Source organism: Ictidomys tridecemlineatus, chromosome 9 (assembly GCF_052094955.1).
Source record: "Ictidomys tridecemlineatus isolate mIctTri1 chromosome 9, mIctTri1.hap1, whole genome shotgun sequence".
NCBI classification, from domain to species: Eukaryota; Metazoa; Chordata; class Mammalia; order Rodentia; family Sciuridae; genus Ictidomys; species Ictidomys tridecemlineatus.
The window spans coordinates 63667667-63677407 of record NC_135485.1 but is presented as its reverse complement, the minus strand read 5'-3'; the positions used below and the strand labels follow the sequence as shown (position 1 = coordinate 63677407).

The window sequence follows — 9741 nt, the reverse complement described above, 5'->3', positions numbered from 1 at the left end:
CAAGAATAGTATTTTATAGTATGTATGTATGTATGTATGTATGTAGTTAGTTAGTTACTTACTTACTTATTTATGGGTATCAGGGATTGAACTCAGGGGCATTCAACCACTGAGCCACATCCCCAGACCTATTTTGTATTTTATTTAAAGACAGGGTCTCACTGAGTTGCTTAGCACCTCGGTTTTGCTGAGGTTGGCTTTGAACTCAAGATCCTCCTGTCTCAGCCTCCTAAACTGCTGGGATTATAGGTGTGAGCCATCATGCCTGGCTAGTATTTATTTTTTAAGGTAGGAATATATTAATAGGATATATAAGCTACTTATACTTGGGTTTTCTGTGACTTACAGCTGAAAGCAGACCACTTACTATAGATAGTAAATTACAACTATGTAGCAGATAGCTTTTGTGGGCAGTTTTATGAGTTCACAGATCCCAGGCCAGTGTGCAGCTCTAGAATTTTTACCTTAGAGGAACAAAAAATAGTGACTTAAAGATCTCCTACTAGGTCACATGTCCCAAAAGTTCTACACTTCCAATATTGGCTCCTGGGGACCAAGCCTTTAGTCACAATTTGATTAAGTAGGAGGTAAATGTTGTGTGGGCATACAGTTTACATAAGACCAAGAGTCATTTTTTTGTGTGGCAAAGAGATATTTTCATTGAGATTATAAGATGTTGAAGTGTGCCAGTCTTCTCCTAGTATGCTACGACTATGCAGACCTATGTTCCAGGGGTCTTCATAGTTATCTTTTGTGGTGTTTTGGATCATTGCTCCCAGTTTCTTATTCCTCCTCTCTACTAGAAATGTATGTCTGTGTATCCTTTGCCATATATCTTTGCAGAACCTTTCACTAGAGTAGAACAAATATATTCCTTCCACCCCATTAATGCTGGGCTTGGCCATGTTATGATTTGCATCTGGAATGTCCCCCAAATGCTCATGTGTTGCAGGTCTGGTCTTCAATGAAGCCATATTCAGATATGAGGTTCTTTGGAAGTGACTGGATTATGAGGACTCTGACCTTGTTGCTGATTAATCCCTTGATAGATCTATAGCTGATGGCATTATTGGGAGGTGGTAGAAACTGTAGAAGATGGGATTAGTAGAAGGGAGTAGTTCCTTGGGGTTGTGCCCTTCAGAACTACATCTTGTTTTCTGGCCCCCACCCCTGTCATAAACTGAGCCTTAATCCCCTTGTATTCCAATGATTCACTAGAAAAAGAGCTTGCCCTGAGTAACTAGTGCCTATCACTTTGGGCCCTAGAATTAAGATATATGGAAACTGATGGGAACCCAATTATCAGCCTGGGTTCCAACTTGGACTAACTAAACCCAGTCTACATGTGAACCCAGCTAATTCATGAGAAAAATAAATGCCTGCCTTTATAATCCATGAAGAATTTTCAGATATTTTGCAATAAAAACTCTGCCTAATTTCTAGTATCCTTAGGAATAGATGTCTTCTTCCTTCTATTGGGTGGAAGAAGATGGGTACATTCCTTGAAACAATGTATGTCCAAGTCCAAATGAGCAAAGCCTCAGAGGACACACTCCCCCTCTATCAGTCTGAGCCCTTCTTTTAAGTCCCCATATCCTGTCTCAAGACAATGCCTCTTCTCAGGATGACTAATATTAGCATTATATTTCTTTACGTGGGAAACCCCAGGGGTGTTTATACCTCCGGAAGGACTAGTACATCAGAAGATTACAGAGAATACTTTACTTCTCTCATTTTAAGTAGAAAAGCAAAAATAACTATTATAGGAAAAAAATATTATTGCCAAAGGAAAAGTAAATGAAAGCTTCTGCCTCTAAGAGATGATTTTCGTGGTTGAATTTATTTTATTTTGGGGATCATTTGACATTATTAATCACACTATGTACCATAAGTGAAAAAACTTGTATTCAAAGTGTTATCAATTTCCTTATACAAAACCCTTGAGTTTGAAAATTGAGGATATTTTGGATTTTAAAGAACATGCACAAATTTTTTGAAACTCATTTTTTCTTTTAAAACCAAGTTTAATATGGTATAATTAATAAAATTAATCTATTATTAATTTTACCTGAAGAGTTTAGACCTTGCACAACCACCACCATAATCAAGGTCAAGAACATTCCTAGCTGGGTGTAGTGGTGCTTACCAGCAGGAGAATCTCAAGTTCTCAGGTTCCAGGCAAGTCTCAGCAATTTAGAAAGGCCCTAAGCAATTTAGTGAGACCCTATCTCTAAATAAAAAATAAAAAGGACTGGGGATGTAACTCAGTGGTAAAGCATCCCTTGGTTTAATCCCACGTATCAAAAACCAAAGAAACAAACAATAAAAAACACCACCACCATATAAAGAACATTCCCATAAGCTGGGGGCAGTGGCCCATGCCTGTAGTCCCCGTTACTCCTGGGAGGCTGAGGCAGGAGGCTCACTTGAGTCCAAGAGTTCAAGATCAGCATGGGCAACAGGAAGAATCTGAAAGAAAGAACATTTCCATTATCTCAGAAAACACCTTCCAACTGGTATGGTCAAGTATCAAATCCCATAATTAAATTCATTCATATTTCTATACTGACATATGTAAATATTAACATTAAATGGTTTAACTAAAGCTTATTTATAACATGTTATATAGGGCCAGGCTTTTCTATTATATGGGTTTGTGATAATCTTCCAGAAACCTTTCATTTTTAAAACATTTTGGATTTTGAAATTGGCAATGAGGGATTATGGGTCCCTTGTTGGTGGTGGGGGAACCCCATAAGATAAAGAAAAAAAAAATAAAATAAAAAGAATTAAGGTAAATTGCTTGAACCCAGACATTCTGAACTTCTGACAAATGAACTCATGAACTAAGGAACTTTCTGATTAATCTTTTAGAAACTAACCAATTTTAAGAACTTTAAGAAAACTTTATTAATGAGTGTATATTATTGTACCAAGCAGTATATCTGACACATAACATAACATTCTGTTTTGTTTTCTAATAATTCTACCCAGCTCTTACTTCCATACTCTTGTCCTTATTTTTAAATAGTTTTTTTCAATTCCTCTGTGCTCTAATATTATAGTCATTAGCCCCATGTGGCTATTTAAATTTAAATTAATGGCAATTAAAATGAAAAAGTCACTTCTAAATCCACACTAGCTACATTTGAGTTGATAGTTACACAGGGCTAGTGGCTACATATCAGGGATAGTGGCTACCATATCCCATGTTCATTGGCTAGAGCTGCTTTATCTTGTTCATTTGGAAGAGCCATCATGCAAATGTAAAAAGAAAGATTCTCTTCTGAAATATGGATGTTTGAATAGCAAAGGCTCTTAGGAACTTAGATGCTTTCTTTGAAAAAATTAGATTTATTGATTTATTTTTGGTACTAGGGATTGAACCCAAGGTGCTCTACCACTGAGCTACATCCTGTCCTTTTTATTTTTTAGTTTGAGACAAGGTTTTGCTAAGTTGTCCAGACTGGCTTCAAACTTATGATCCTCCTTGCTTCAGCCTCAGGAATCCCTGGGATTACAAATGTGTGCCATCGTGCCTGGCCTAGACTGGATTTTATTATACTGGATTCTCTTTTAGACTGTGTTATAGGTTTATTAATAGCTTTCAACCACTTAGTGCTTACTACATGCCAGACATTATGTGTTTTACACATTTTTACCTCCTTAATTGTCACAACAACCTTATGATGTATGCACTATTCCCAATTTACAGATAGGTCTCTAAGACAGAAGGGGAAAGTAACTTGCTCAGGTACTCATAGCTATTAATTTGCAGGGCCAGGATGTGGACCCTGGCAGATTGGCTCCAGAGGCCAACCAATTAACCTGAACTATTATTTGTTGTTCTTTTTTGGTACTGGAGATTGCACCCAGGGTGCTTTACCACTGAGTTACATCCCCAGCTATTTATGACTTTTTTTATTAGAACTGTTTAGTCTCTTCTTTCCAGTATTGATACTTTTTTAAAAAAATTTAATTGCATTTAGCTTGGTCACACTGAAAAAATGTAAAATAATGGCTGCTATTTCTCTACATTTTTGTCAGGTTTCTGACAAAATTTTTAAAATTCAGAATAGCTGTTAAATGTTATACAGTGAACTTCTAAAGAATGTCATTATTTATTATTATTATTATTTTTAGTTATACATGATAGTAGAATCTGAGTATTTTATTTTTTTTGGTGGGGTTCTGGGGGTTGAACTCAGGGGTACTTGACCACTGAGCTACATCCCCAGCCCTATTTTGAATTTTATTTAGAGACAGAGTCTCACTAAGTTGCTTAGTGCCTTACCATTGCTGAGGCTGGCTGTGAACTTGTGATCCTCCTGCCTCAGCCTTCAAAACTGCTGGGATTACAAGCCTGTGCCACTGAGTCTGGCCTATTTTGATAATTTATACAAACATGGAATATATCTTATTTTAATTGGGATGCCAGTCTTGTGGATGTACATGATGTTGAGATTCCATTTGTTTTTCTAACAAGTCACGTGAGATTTTTTTTTTTTTTTTTTTTTTTTTTAAAGAGAGAGTGAGAGAGGAGAGAGAGAGAGAGAGAGAGAGAGAGAGAGAGAGAGAGAGAGAACTTTTAATATTTATTTTTCAGTTCTCGGCGGACACAACATCTTTGTTGGTATGTGGTGCTGAGGATCGAACCCGGGTCGCATGCATACCAGGCGAGCACGCTACCGCTTGAGCCACATCCCCAGCCCCACGTGAGATTTTTTAATGTTAAACTACATTCTTGGAATAAACCGTACTTTGACATGAAGTGAATTTTATTAATACATTGCTGGATTTGATAAAACTTAATATTCAGTTTTGTCTTCAATGAAATCAGAAAAGTTTCCATCATTATTATTATTTTTTGGTACTTTTTTTTGGTATCAGAATTATACCAGTCTAGGCCAATTGCGGTGGCACGCACCTAAAATCCTAGTGACTGGGAAGGCTGAGACAGGGGAACTGCAAGTTCAAGGCCAGCCTCAGAAATTTAGTAAGACCCTGTCTCAGAAATAAAAAAGGGCTGGAGTGTAGCTCAGTGGTAAAGCACCTTGGGTTAAATTTGCAGTACCACAAAAGGAGGAGGAGAAGAAAAAAAAAATAAGGAAAATTTTCTTCCTTTTTGGGGATTCTCTGTCTCCCTAAAAACCCAATGTAGTCTGGGTACTTTCTTCATTCCAGACTTGTCCCACACTAGCACCATGAGGATTTCTCTCAAGGTGTTTCACAAACTAGGGTCACACTACAGATCCCCAACAAAATCTGTGTATATCATTACACTTTCTCCCTTCCTTGCATTACTACAAACTTTCCCAATTCCATGCCACTTGCCATTACTAAATCCTAATCCTTGAGTTTATAAAGGCTGGGCAGAATAGTATGGTCCAATAGAACTAATCATTTGAGGCAGAGAGTGTGCTTGACACTTATTTAGCCTTCAGAATCCTGGGAAGTTGCATTTATATTTTGTAGATGGGAAAAGAAACTTAAACACTAATAAATGGAGGTGCCAGGATTTACAACCTGGGCTGCTGGATTCCAAAGTGATTGCTGTTTCCATTTCAATGTCTCACCCACCCCCCACCACGCCGCGGTCCCAAGCTAGTCTCATGTTGACCTGTGTATTCTTAGTACTCCGTTAGCAATTATAGACTGTACCACGTTTAATACTTACACACTTCTGTATTTCACTATTGTTTACTTGTGTCGTTCTTGTCTCACAAATAATTGTTAACTGAATAACCTCAGTGCCTTTATATCTGACTCTACACTTGTTATCTTATAAATAGCAGGAAAAATAAAAGTAGGAAAAGGTAAAGACAAAGAATTTTGATTATGTTTTAGGTGAATACTGAATTGCAGAAAGAGCAAAAAGACTCTTTCAAAATAAGTTCTAACTGGGTATCCTCCTGAGGTCTTTTTAGCGACCCTTGCAAAATCTGTGTCTAAAGTCGAAGAGATTGAGTATTTATCAATATTGATCACCTCCTGACCTAAGAACCTCAAAAAGCCGGGGGGATGCTGGAAATCGCACCTACAGCGTAGACTTCCTAACAAGGAAAGGTAGCCCGCCGAAGAGACAACCTCTCCCAACTGCAGGCGGGAACCGGGTCTCCCCCCCAACCCCCCCGCCAGCCTCTTTCCTATGGAACATTCCGTGCGAAAGCTTTGACAGAGCGCCCACTTGGAGTCACGTGGAGCACAAGCGTACTCAGCGAGCCTAGCGGAATGACGCGAGCTCGGGTTGCCAAGGGGAGGGGCAAGGCACCGCGGAAGGGGTGGGGCGAAGGAAGACGGCAGGGAGGCGGGGCGGGGCGGGCAGAGTGGAGGGGCGGGCGGAGAGGGGCGCGCGGGCTGGGAGGGCCCAGCGTATTATGGGATGCAGCGGTGGAATGGCGCTGGGCGCGTGATTTTGAACAAACCCGGGTCTGTGTCTCGGAGGCGCCGCCGCCGCCGCGGCTGCTGGGAGCCCGGGGAGCGCCGCGCGAGAAGGAGGCGGCGGCGCCGCCGGTTTTGGTGAGTGTCAGCTCCCGAGATAGGGGCTTATGGGCGGGCGGGAAAGGGCTCCTGCCCCCACAGCGTGTGGCCGCGCTGGCTGTGAGCGCCGGACCGCTCCCTCTGGGAGCCTGGGCCAATGGGCCGTGCCGGGAGCGGGAACCTGCTGGTGGAAACCGCCTTGCTTCATCCCCGGGCCGCAGGCGGCGGTGAATCCTCTGGTCTCGGCCTCTTCCCGCCGGCACCCGGAGGGCGCTGTCACTCGGCAGCGCCAGCACTCTGCCAGCCGCCTGCACGGCGGACTGGAGGAAGGGTTCTCGAGTCTGTTGACAAGCTACAGCGCGGCCGAATAAGCCGGCCGTGTCGGCCCTGGGTTTCTGGGAACCGGTTTTGCTGCTGTGTCACTTTGTACCAGCCCCTCCTTTCGCTGCTGCCCGCCGCCGCGTTCTTCCTACGCCCCTTTGTATGAGCTCTTCTTGGTATGTGTCCGTTTTCCTCGCGAAGCCCACCAGCCTAATGTCATAATGTTCCCGAGGTGCACGGGGAAGGGAGCGGGCTGGGACTTAGCTTGGCCAAGCAACGGTAAACAACCAACAGAGTGCGGGTGAACGGGACTGTCGGTGGGGAAAATTAAGTTTAAAGATGAAGAAACTGGGACCACCGTATACTCTCAGCGTCTAGCAGGCTGCATATAGAAACGCGGCTTGGAGTGACTGGTAAATAGCACTTGTGTAAGCTTGAGCCTTACCAACTTTTATGTGGCCTTGTCATTCAAACAAAGTAGGAAAATGAATTGGCTCTTTCAACTTCTTCCTTACTCTTAGACTAACTTTATTTAGAAAGACAGTTACCCTATTCACAACCTTCAAATTCAACATGCTCATTTCAAATAGATCTTTTAAAGCTTATGTTGTAGTTCAGTGGTGTAGAATTCAGCCTTTAAATCTTTCATTAAATCTTTCTTTCTTTCTTTTGTACCAGGGATTCAACCACTGAACCACATCCCCATCTCTTTTTATTTATTTATTTATTTTTAAATTTTGAGACAGGGTCACGCTAAGTTTCAGAGGCTGGTTTTGAACTCTCCATCCTCCTGCCTCAGCCTCCTGTAATCTCAGAGATTACAGGCGTGCTCCCCCCGCGCCTGGCAATTTTTTTTCCTGAAATTAGCAAAGATTAGCTAAATTTTTAAATGCAAAGCTTATCTAACAAGACTTGAAGCTTGTGCTTCCTTATTTCTGAGATGACTAAAAAAGTACCTATATTCTCTTTTAGTTACTTTTTAAACAAGTAGAGAAGCTTGTAGGGATAGGTAGGTAATTCCGTGTTTTTCTTGTTCTAAAGCAATCTGCATATTATACTACATTGAACAAATGTATCAGCGGTAGACGGTTTTAATTTGGTGACTTACATCCCAAAAACATTTGGCCAAGATGTATTTTCTGTATTTCAGAAGCTGATCATTCATGAATGTTTTCACAGATGGATCTGTACGTTTTAAATCTAGTGGCGTTTGACGTCCTAAACCAGTGACAAATTAGAAGTCAGTGTTAATGAACTGAAATGATCAGATTAAGTGGAAATGGCAGTAGTTCAGAACGCTATTTTTTAAGATCAAAGATTTTGACCATTGTATCTGCTCATGGGTAGGTACCTGTAATTTACAAAGGTGTCAGAGAGGTTAGATAGGCATATGGAAATAACTCATTCTGTCAAAGTAGTTCCCTGGGCAGCGTAAAATGTCAAAGTTGGTAAGTGACTTTAAGTAAGGTCTTGTTAGTGTTTTTAGCGTCTGAGATGGACACAGCGAAAGAACGCACTTCACCATCTCTTTCAAGTGCTTTTCTGAAAATGAAAGAGTTTGGGTTCTTTATTGTCCTTATGCTACGTTCCTCGTGGCTTTTGCTTTTCTGAGCAAAAATATGCCGGACTTGGGACCCCGCAGGTAGCGCGACTTCCTTTGGCGTTGCTGCCGGGCCCGCGGGAGCCGGGTGTTTGGTTCTGGGGTGAAAGGTCCTGGCAGAGCATAGCCTGTAAGCATTTGTACCGCCGGTGCGCGTTTGAAGGTTGGCGGGGCCCGCGGGAGGTTTCCCCGGATATGTGGGTGTGCGCCGCTCGGGAGGGCGGGCCGGGGCGGGGAGGAGGAGGAAGGGGGAGGTGACTGGCGGCAGCGGCGGCGGCGGCCCGGGCTCGGCTGTCGGGGAAGCTGCTGAGCTGTGATGGTGATGACGAGGTGAAAATGGCGGATCTTTCGAAATACAATCCCGGCCCCTGACATACCAGAGGCGGCGGCAGAGGCGACGTCGCCACCCAGGCTCCCTCCTGGGCCCCCTGGTACCCTTGGCGTTCCAGTTGGGGGCAAACTGGGAAAGGAAGCGGCTGGGCAGAGCTCCAGTGCACAGGCAAAACAAGCAGTGCCCGGGTTCGGAATTGCCCGGGACCTTCGGAGCCCCCGCCTCGGAGCCCGAGGGAGGAGAAAGCGGCAGCCACTGGAGGTAGAGGAGGAGGGGGGTATCCGAAGGCGTCTCTGTCTAGAGATCTCTTTATTGGGGGAAATACGGATGGGTGAGGGAGGAATTGCGTTGTGGATGAAGGAATGACTTGTCCGGAGTGCAAAGAATCAGTAGCCTTGTAATGACATCAACATCATTATTTCAGTGTTAAGAGGGCTCGAGTTTGCTCTTATATCTAAGGCTGCTGCCGAGGCCTAGAGGAACCTCTAGTACTTATCATGATTTCCTGATATAATATTTAAAATATCCACTCTGGCAGGTGTTGGTTAGATGGTGTTCAGCAGTTGACTGGGTTGTATGTTTCTTTGAGGAAGCAGAGCATTGACATTTTCTTCTACATTTAAGTCTGTCTATAACTTGGCGTGTGGATGCCCACATTTCTGAGCATGGACCAGTTTTGTAGCAATCACAAATATTTCCTCCTTTTATTGTTCTGTTACCCATAGAATAACCCCTTTGCCTCTGCCAACTGAAAAATAACAATTGAGATAGTCATATTTTATACTCATGCTTTTGAGGGAAGTTCTTTCCTGCCCCATCCAATATTATGAATTTAGAGAGTGAAGTGATGGAAGATATTACATTAGGTTTTATAATCCAACTAAAAACATTCCTGGGAGCTCTGTTTTGGTCATGAGTTTTACCTTCGTTGTTAAGGAGAGTTATGACGGCTTGATGCAAGAACTGAATATATGTGTGTAGGTTGTTGATAAAGCTAAATTGAGACCTC

The 9741-nt window shown here is 42.6% G+C and overlaps 1 protein-coding gene across 9 annotated transcripts in view; it reads left to right on the top strand.

The window, feature by feature from the left end:
• The first annotated feature begins 6378 nt into the window (after positions 1 to 6378).
• The window catches only part of Lin54 (lin-54 DREAM MuvB core complex component), a 76633-nt gene continuing 73270 nt past the window's right edge, over positions 6379 to 9741 (top strand). For 4 of the 9 annotated variants that reach the window (XM_078021494.1, XM_078021493.1, XM_078021489.1 and 1 more), the window contains exon 1: positions 6379 to 6519. The gene's annotated coding sequence lies outside the window, so the exon portion shown is untranslated. Of the gene's footprint in view, positions 6520 to 8512; positions 8532 to 8709; positions 8732 to 8860; positions 8994 to 9741 lie in introns of those variants that run through there. The other 5 variants (XM_021735949.3, XM_005339316.5, XM_078021491.1 and 2 more) reach the window with 4 other exon arrangements.